Genomic DNA, 9,019 nt, shown 5'->3' on the forward strand with positions numbered 1-9,019 from the left:
GTGGAGCTAACCAGGGGCATATCTCACAACTCTGAGATCCTGACCTGAGCAGAAATCAGTAGTCAGCTGCTTAGCCAACTGAGCCACCCACCTACCCCAGTAACTCCCCAATACTGATTAGCAACCTTGTAGAGATGGAACAAACCCAATTTTTTAATAATTATAGTTAGAGTTTAACCATGTAAAAGGACTTAGCCATGATAAGGTGGGCCTATCATAGGGCACATCTTTCCAGCAAAGATGTTCTCTGGTATTCAGTTAAGACCATGATGTTTATGGGTGCCTGGATGGCTCAGTAAGTTAAGCATCTGCCTTCCATTCTGGGTCATGAACCGAGAGTCCTAGGATGGAGTTTTGCATCTGGCTTGCTACTTGGCAGGGAGTCTGCTTCTCCTTTCCCCCTGCTTGGGCTTTCTCTCTCTTGCTCGCTCACTCTCTCTCTCACGCTCTCTCTCTCAAAATAAATAAATAAAATCTAGAGAAAAAAAAAAAAAGACCATGATGTTTATGAAGTGCCCAAGGCAACTGCATCATTTTCCATGAACCAAAGTTCATCTCTAAGTCATATCTACTCCATAGGTAAATAACAGAACCATAAAAGTATCTTATCTTGGTATCACTACAAATTGATTAAGGGAAAGGGTATTCAAATAATTGTGTTTATTGCCACCCAAAGAAAAGATCTTTATAAAGAAATTGGTTTAGGAAATGTAATTTTTCTAGCACCTCCACTGCTCCTAACCAAATACAATACAGTATCTTCTCTCACCTGAATATTTGCTGTGACCTTTCTTTTCTCTTAAGATTTTATTTATTTGAGAGAGTGAGCGAGCATGAGCACGAGTGGCAGGAGGAACAGAGGAAGAGGAACAAGCAGACTCTGCTTAGCACTGAGCACAGTCTGAGTCACGACCCTGAGATAATGACCCAAGGCAAAATCAAGATTGGGATTTCAACCAACTAAGCCTTCCAGGTGCCCCTGCTGTGACCTGTCACCTTGCTCTTAACAATTAATTCTCAGTTTAATTAAATCTGGTCGTGTCAGTCATCAGAATATTACAAAAGGCTTCATGTTTTACTCAGAAGAAAGGTACAGCCCTTAACAATTGCCTATAGGTATTGCATGGTCCAATCCCCCACTATCTGTGTGATGTAATATCCTACCAACCTCTCTTTTCCTCACTTTACTTCAGCCACACTGTCTCTTTCTTTTTTATTTTTTTATTTTTTATAAACATGTAATGTATTTTTATCCCCAGGAGTACAGGTTTGTGAATCACCAGATTTACACACTTCACAGCACTCACCATAGCACATACCCTCCCCAGTGTCCATAACCCCACACTTCTCTCAACCCCCCCCCCCCCCCCCGCCGGCAAACCTCAGATTGTTTTCTGAGATTAAGAGTCACTTATGGTTTGTCTCCCTCCCAATCTCATCTTGTTTCATTTATTCTTCTCCTACCCCCTTAAACCCCCATGTTGCATCTCCACTTCCTCATATCAGGGAGATCATATGATAGTTGTCTTTCTCCGATCGACTTATTTCACTAAGCATGATACCCTCTAGTTCCATCCACGTCGTCGTAAATGGCAAAATTTCATTTCTTCTGATGGCTGCATAGTATTCCATTGTGTATATACACCACATCTTCTTGATGTGGTATATTGGCATATCCCAATAGTTCATCTTCTTGATGTGGTATATATGTGGACCTTGATGTGGACATCTAGGTTCTTTCCATAGTTTGGCTACTGTAGACATTGCTGCTATAAACATTCGGGTGGACGTGCCCCTTTGGATCACTACTTTTGTATCTTCAGGGTAAATACCCAGTACTACAATTGCTGGGTCATAGGGTAGTTCTATTTTCAACATTTTGAGGAACCTCCATGCTGTTTTCCAGAGTGGTTGCACCAGCTTGCATTCCCACCAACAGTGTAGGAGGATTCCCTTTCTCCGCATCCTCATGAGCATCTGTCATTTCCTGACTTGTTAATTTTAGCCATTCTGACTGGTGTGAGGTGATATCTCATCATGGTTTTGATTTGTATTTCCCTGATGCCGAGTGATATGGAGCACTTTTTCATGTGTCTGTTGGCCATCTGGATGTCTTCTTTGCAGAAATGTCTGTTCATGTCTTCTGCCCATTTCTAGATTGGATTATTTATTCCTTGGGTGTTGAGTCTGCTAAGTTCTTTATAGATTTTGGATACTAGCCCTTTTTCTGATATATGTCGCTTGCAAATATCTTCTCCCATTCTGTCATTTGTCTTTTGGTTTTATTAACTGTTTCCTTTGCTGTGCAAAAGCTTTTGATCTTGATGAAATCCCAATAGTCCATTTTTGCCCTTGCTTCCCTTGGCTTTGGCGATGGTCCTAGGAAGTTGCTGCAGCTGAGGTCGAAGAGGTCGCTGCCTGTGTTCTCCTCAAGGATTTTGATAGATTCCTTTCTCACATTGAGGTCCTTTATCAATTTTGAATCTATTTTCGTGTGTGGTGTAAGGAAATGGTCTAATTTAATTTTTCCAATTTTCCAAACAACATTTGTTGAAGAGGCTGTCTTTTTTCCATTGGACATTCTTTCCTGCTTTGTCCAAGATTAGTTGACCATAGAGTTGAGGGTCTATTTCTGGGCTTTCTATTCTGTTCCATTGATCTATGTGACTGCTTTTGTGCAAGTACCATGCTGTCTTGATGGTAACAGCTTTGTAGTAGAGCTTGGAGTCCAGAATTGTGATTCCACCGACTTTGGCTTTCTTTTTCAATGTTCTTTGACTATTCGAAATCTTCTCTGGTTCCATATAAATTTTAGAATTATTTGTTCCATTTCTTTGAAAAAAATGTATGGTATTTTGATAGGAATTGCATTAAATGTGTAGATTGCTTTAGGTAGCATACACATTTTCATAATATTTGTTCTTCCAATCCAGGAGCATGGAACATTTTTACATTTCTTTGTGTCTTCCTCAATTTCTTTCATGAGTACTTTATAGTTTTCTGAGTATAGATTCTTAGCCTCTTTGGTTAGGTTTATTCCTAGGTATCTTATGGTTTGGGGTGCAATTGTAAATAGGATTGACTCCTTAATTTCTTTTTCTTCTGTCTTGTTGTTGGTGTAGAGAAATGCAACTGATTTCTGTGCATTGATTGTATATCCTGACACTTTACTGAATTCCTGTACAAGTTCTAGCAGTTTTGGAGTGGAGTCTTTTGGGTTTTCCACATAGAGTATCATATCATCGGCAAAGATTGATAGTTTGACTTCTTCTTTGCCGATTTTGATGCCTTTAATTTTCTTTTGTTGTCTGATTGCTGGGGCTAGGACTTCTAGTACTATGTTGAATAGCAGTGGTGATAATGGACATCCCTGCTGTGTTCCTGACCTTAGCGGAAAACTTTCAGTTTCTATCCATTGAGAATGATATTTTCGGTGGGTTTTTCATAGATGGCCTTGATAATATTGAGGTATGTGCCCTCTATCCCTACACTTTGAAGAGTTTTAATCAGGAAGGGATCCTGTACTTTGTCAAATGCTTTTTAAGCATCTATTGAGAGTATTATATGGTTCTTGTTTTTTCCTTTATTAATGTGTTGTATCACATTGATTGATTTGCAGATGTTGAACCAACCTTGCAGCCCTGGAATAAATCCCACTTGGTCGTGGTGTATAATCCTTTTAATGTACTGTTGGATCCTATTGGCTAGTATTTTGGTGAGAATTTTCGCATCTGTGTTCATCAAGGATACTGGTCTGTAGTTCTCTTTTTTGATGGATCCTTGTCTGGTTTTGGGATCAAGGTGATGCTGGCCTCATAAAATAAGTTTGGAAGTTCTCCTTCCATTTCTATTTTTTGGAACAGTTTCAGGACAATAGGAATTAGTTCTTCTTTAAATGTTTGGTGGAATTCCCCTGGGAAGCCGTCTGGCCCTGGGCTTTTATTTGTTTGGAGATTTTTGATGACTGTTTCAATCACCTTACTGGTTATGGGTCTGTTCAGGTTTTCTATTTCTTCCTGGTTTAGTTGTGGTAGGGTATATGTCTCTGGGAATGCATCCATTTCTTCCAGATTGTCAAATTTGTTGGCATAGATTTGCTCATAGTATGTTCTTATAATTTTCTGTATTTCTTTGGTGTTAGTTGTGATCTCTCCTCTTTCATTCATGGTTTTATTTATTTGGGTCCTTTGTATTTTTCTTTTCTGATAAGTCTGTCCAGGGGTTTATAAATCTTATTAATTCTTTCAAAGAACCAACTCCTTGTTTCGTTGATTTGTTCTATTGTTTTTCTGGTTTCTATTTCATTGATTTCTGCTCTGATCTTTATGATTTCTCTTCTCCTGCTGGGTTTAGGCTTGCTTTCTTGTTTTTTTCTCCAGCTCCTTTAAGTGTAGGGTTAGATTGTGTACCTGAGACCTTTCTTGTTTCTTGAGAAAGGCTTATACCACTATATATTTCCCTCTCAGGACTGCCTTTGCTGTGTCCCACAGATTTTGAACCGTTGTGTTTTCATTATCATTTATTTTCATGGGTTTTTTCAATTCTTCTTTAATTTCCTGGTTGACCCATTCATTCTTTAGAAGGATGCTGTTTAATCTCCATGTATTTGAATTCTTTCCAAATCTCCTCTTGTGATTGAGTTCTAGCTTCAGAGCATTGTGGTCTGAATATATGCAGGGAATGATCCCAATCTTTTGATACCGGTTGAGAGCTGATTTAGGACCCAGGATGTTATCTATTATGGAGACTGTTCCATGTGCACTAGAGAAAAATGTGTATTCTGTTGCTTTGGGATGAAATATTCTGAATATATCTGTGATGTCCATTTGGTCCAGTGTGTAATTTAAGACCTTTATTTCCTTGTTGATCTTTTGCTTGGATGATCTGTCCATTTCAGTGAGGGGAATGTTGAAGTCCCCTACTATTATTGTATTATTGTTGATGTGTTTCTTCGATTTTGTTATTAATAGGTTTATATAATTGGCTGCTCCCACATTAGGAGCATAGGTATTTAAAATTGTTAGATCTTCTTGTTGGACAGACCCTTTGAGTATGATGTAGTGTCCTTCCTCATCTCTTATTATGGTCTTTGTCTTAAAATCCAATTGATCTGATATAAGGTTTGCCACCTCAGATTTCTTCTGATGTCCATTAGCATGGTAAATTGTTTTCCACCCCCTCACTTTAAATCTGGAGGTGTCTTCGGGTCTAAAGTGACTTTCTTGTAGGCAACATATAGATGGGTTTTGTTTTTTAATCCATTCTGATACCCTGTGTTTTTTGATTGGGACATTTGGCCCATTAACATTTAGGGTAACTATTGAAAGATATGAATTTAGTGCCATTGTATTGCCTGTAAGGTGACTGTTATTGTACATTGTCTCTGTTCCTTTCTGATCTACTACCTTTAGGCTCTCTCTTTGCTTAGAGGACCCCTTTCAATATTTCCTGTAGAGCTGGTTTGGTGTTTGCAAATTCTTTCTGGTTTTGTTTGTCCTACAAGCTTTTTATCTCTCCTTCTATTTTCAGTGATAGCCTAGCTGAATATAGTATTCTTGGCTGCATGTTTTTCCAGTTCAGTGCTCTGAATATATTAATTTCTGGCCTGCCAGCTCTTTCTGGCCTGCCATTTATGTGTGGATAAGTCTGCTGCCAATCTAATATTTTTACCATTGTATGTTACTGACTTCTTTTCCCAGGCTGCTTTCATGATACTCTTTGTCACTAAGACTTGTAAATTTTACTATTAGGTGACGGGGTGTGTACCTTTCTTGTTGATTTTGAGGGGCATTCTTTGCACCTCCTGGGTTTTCATGCTTGTTGCCTTTGCCTTATTAGGGAAATTCTTTCCAATAATTCTCTCCAGTATACCTTCTGGGGTCCCCTCTATCTTTCTTCTTCTTCTGGAATCACAATTAATCTAATGTTGTTTCGTCTTATGGTGTCACTTATCTCTCGAATTCTCCCCTTGTGGTCCAGTAGCTGTTTGTCCCTCTTTTGCTCAGCTTCTTTATTCTTTGTCATTTGGTCTTCTATCTCACTAATTCTTTCTTCTGCCTCATTTATCCTAGCAGAGAGAGCCTCCATTTTTTATTGCACCTCATTAATAGCTTTTTTGATTTCAACTTGGTTAGATTTTAGTTCTTTTATTTCTCCAGAAAGGGCTTTTATATCTCCCAAGAGGGTTTCTCTAATATCTTCCATGCCTTTTTTGAGCCCGGCTAGAACCTTGAGAATGATCATTCTGAACTCTAGATATGACATATTACCAATGCCTGTATTGATTAGGTCCCTAGCCTTCAGTACTGCCTCTTGTTCTTTTTTTTGTGGTGAATTTTTCCTCCTTGTCATTTTGTCCAGATAAGAGTATATGAAGGAGCAATTAAAATACTAAAAGGGTGGCAAAGACCCCAGGAAAATATGCTTTAACCAAATCAGAAGAGACCCCAAATTGTGGGGGGGAGAAAGGGAATAAAAAGAGGTTCAGAGGGGCGCCTGGGTGGCTCAGTGGGTTGGGTCTCTGCTTTCGGCTCAGGTCATGATCTCAGGGTCCTGGGATCGAGCCCCGCATCCGCCTCTCTGCTCAGCAGGGAGCGGGCTTCCCCCTTTCTCTCTGCCTGCCTCTCTGCCTACTTGTGATCTCCGTCTGTCAAATAAATAAATAAAATCTTTAAAAAAAAAAAAAAGAGGTTCAGAAAAAAAAATAAAAAAAAACAAATAAAGAAAAAATGTAAAAAAGAATATATATATATATAGAGAGAGAGAGATAGATAGATATTAGATAAACTAGTTAAAAAACATTAAAAAAGAAAAGGGTAAAAGTTTTAAAAAAATTTAGCAGAAGAAGAAAAAAAAATTGAAATTAACTGCAAGAATAAAGAATCATGCGGAGAAAGCCATGAGTTCGTGCTTTGCTTTCTCCTCCTCTGGAATTCCGCTGCTCTTCTTGGTATTGAACCTGCACCTCTTGGTAGGTGAACTTGGTCCTGGCTAGATTTCTTGTTGATCTTCTGGGGGAGGGACCTGGTGTAGTGATTCTCAAGTTTCTTTTCCTGAGGTGTAATTGCCCCATGCTTATCAGGAGCTGGGCTAAGTAATCCTCTCTGGTTAGCTTTCGGGAGCTTTTTTTCCCTGAGCACTTTCTGTAGAGTTCCGGAGGACAGGAATGAAAATGTTGGCCTCCCAGCCTCCCACCCGAAGGAGCCAAGAGCTTGGGGCCCCACTCCTCAGTGCACCCTTGGAGAATAGCACCCAATCACTCCCGTCTCCCTGGCCTCCGGCCGTGCTCTGAGCCCACTGAGCCTGCAACCAGTTCAAGGTAACCCCGAGCTGAGAGCTCACTCCTCGGCTCTGTCTCTGTAGCCGGCTTCCCTGCTCTAATACCTATGAGCTCTGCAGCACTTAGATACCCCCGATCCTTCTGTGACCCTGTGGGATCTGAGGCCATGCTGACCCCGCATGGGCTTCTTCCTGGTTTAGCCTCTGGAGTGATGTCCCTCAGCAAAACAGACTTTTAAAAGTCCCGATTTTGTGCTTTGTTGTTCTGCCACTTGCTGGGAGCTGGCCCCCCATGATCTATCTTCCCGTCGCTTTGGATTCATTTCTCTGCAAGTCCTACCTTTCAGAAAGTGGTGGATTTTCTGTTTCTATAATTGCTGTTCTTCTTCTTTTCGATCTCCCGTTGGATTTGTAGGTGTTTGCAATCTTTAGATAAGCTATCTAGCTGACCTCCTGCTACCTGATGCAGTCTCAACCTGCTACTTCTCTGCCATCTTGACTCCTCTTCCACACTGTCTCTTTCTTATTCCTCAAACTCACCAGGCATTATTTTGTCTCAGAGGTGTTGAATTTGTCCATTCTTCTCACCAGAACAGTCATTCCCCCAATATTAGTATGGCTCACTTTCTTACCTCTGTTAGACCTATACTCAAGTGCCACTATCTCAGTAATACTTTCCGTGTCTGCTGTCTTAATAATCTCAAATTCCAATCCAGCACATCCTATCTTTCCTCTGTATTTTAGTTTTCATTGTCACCCTGTCCTTTTTAAAATTTTTATTATTGAAGTATAGTTAGCATACAACATTACATTAGTTTTAGGTGTACAACATAGCGATTGGACAGTTCTATTCATTTTGCTGTGCTCACCATGGTAAGTGTAGTCACCATCTGTCACCATACGATCTTATTACGTTATTATTGACTATATTCCCTAGGCTGTAATTTTCATCTCTGTGACTGATTTATTGGAAGTTTGTAGTTTGTACCTCTTATCCCCTTCACTTATTGTGTTCATTCCCCACCCTCCCCCTCTCTGGCAACCACCACTTCGTTCTTTGTATTTATGAGTCTGTTTCTGCTGGGTTTTGTTTACTGTGTTTTTTAGATTCCACATATGACTAAAATCATATGGTGTATGTCTCTGTCTGTCTTGTTTCACCTAATAATACCCTCTTGGTCTATCCAGATTCTTGCAAATGACAGGATCTCATTCTTTTTTATGAGTGAGTACTGTTCTGTTAGATACATATATCTAAGAGAAATATATATATATATATACACACACACATATATGTACACTATTCTATCTATATAGATATACTATAGCTTTGCGCAGTGGCAGTATCGTAGCCAATGAGGTTTATCCGAGGCGCGATTATTGCTATATAGATATACTATATATATCTATATCTATATATTTATATAGATATATATCTATATATATGCTATATCTATCTGTCTATATGTGTGTCTCAGAGGTGTTGAATTTGTCCAGAACAATCATTCCCCCAATATTAGTATGGCTCACTTTCTTACCTCTGTTAGACCTATACTCAAGTGCCACTATCTCAGTAATACACACACACACACACACATATATGTACACTATTGTATCTATATAGATATACTATATATATCTATATCTATATATTTATTTAGATATATATCTATATATATGCTATATCTATCTGTCTATGTGTGTGTGTGTGTGTGTGTGTGTGTGTATGTGTGTGTGTGTT

At 39.2% G+C, this 9,019-nt stretch overlaps 1 pseudogene; it reads left to right on the plus strand.

Annotated features, from left to right (window-relative positions):
* Positions 1 to 8,604: 8,604 nt before the first annotated feature.
* On the plus strand, positions 8,605 to 8,722 carry LOC131828261 (U4 spliceosomal RNA; annotated as a pseudogene).
* Positions 8,723 to 9,019: the final 297 nt, after the last annotated feature.

The sequence above is a fragment of the Mustela lutreola genome, chromosome 3 (genome assembly GCF_030435805.1).
Source record: "Mustela lutreola isolate mMusLut2 chromosome 3, mMusLut2.pri, whole genome shotgun sequence".
Classification (NCBI taxonomy): domain Eukaryota; kingdom Metazoa; phylum Chordata; class Mammalia; order Carnivora; family Mustelidae; genus Mustela; species Mustela lutreola.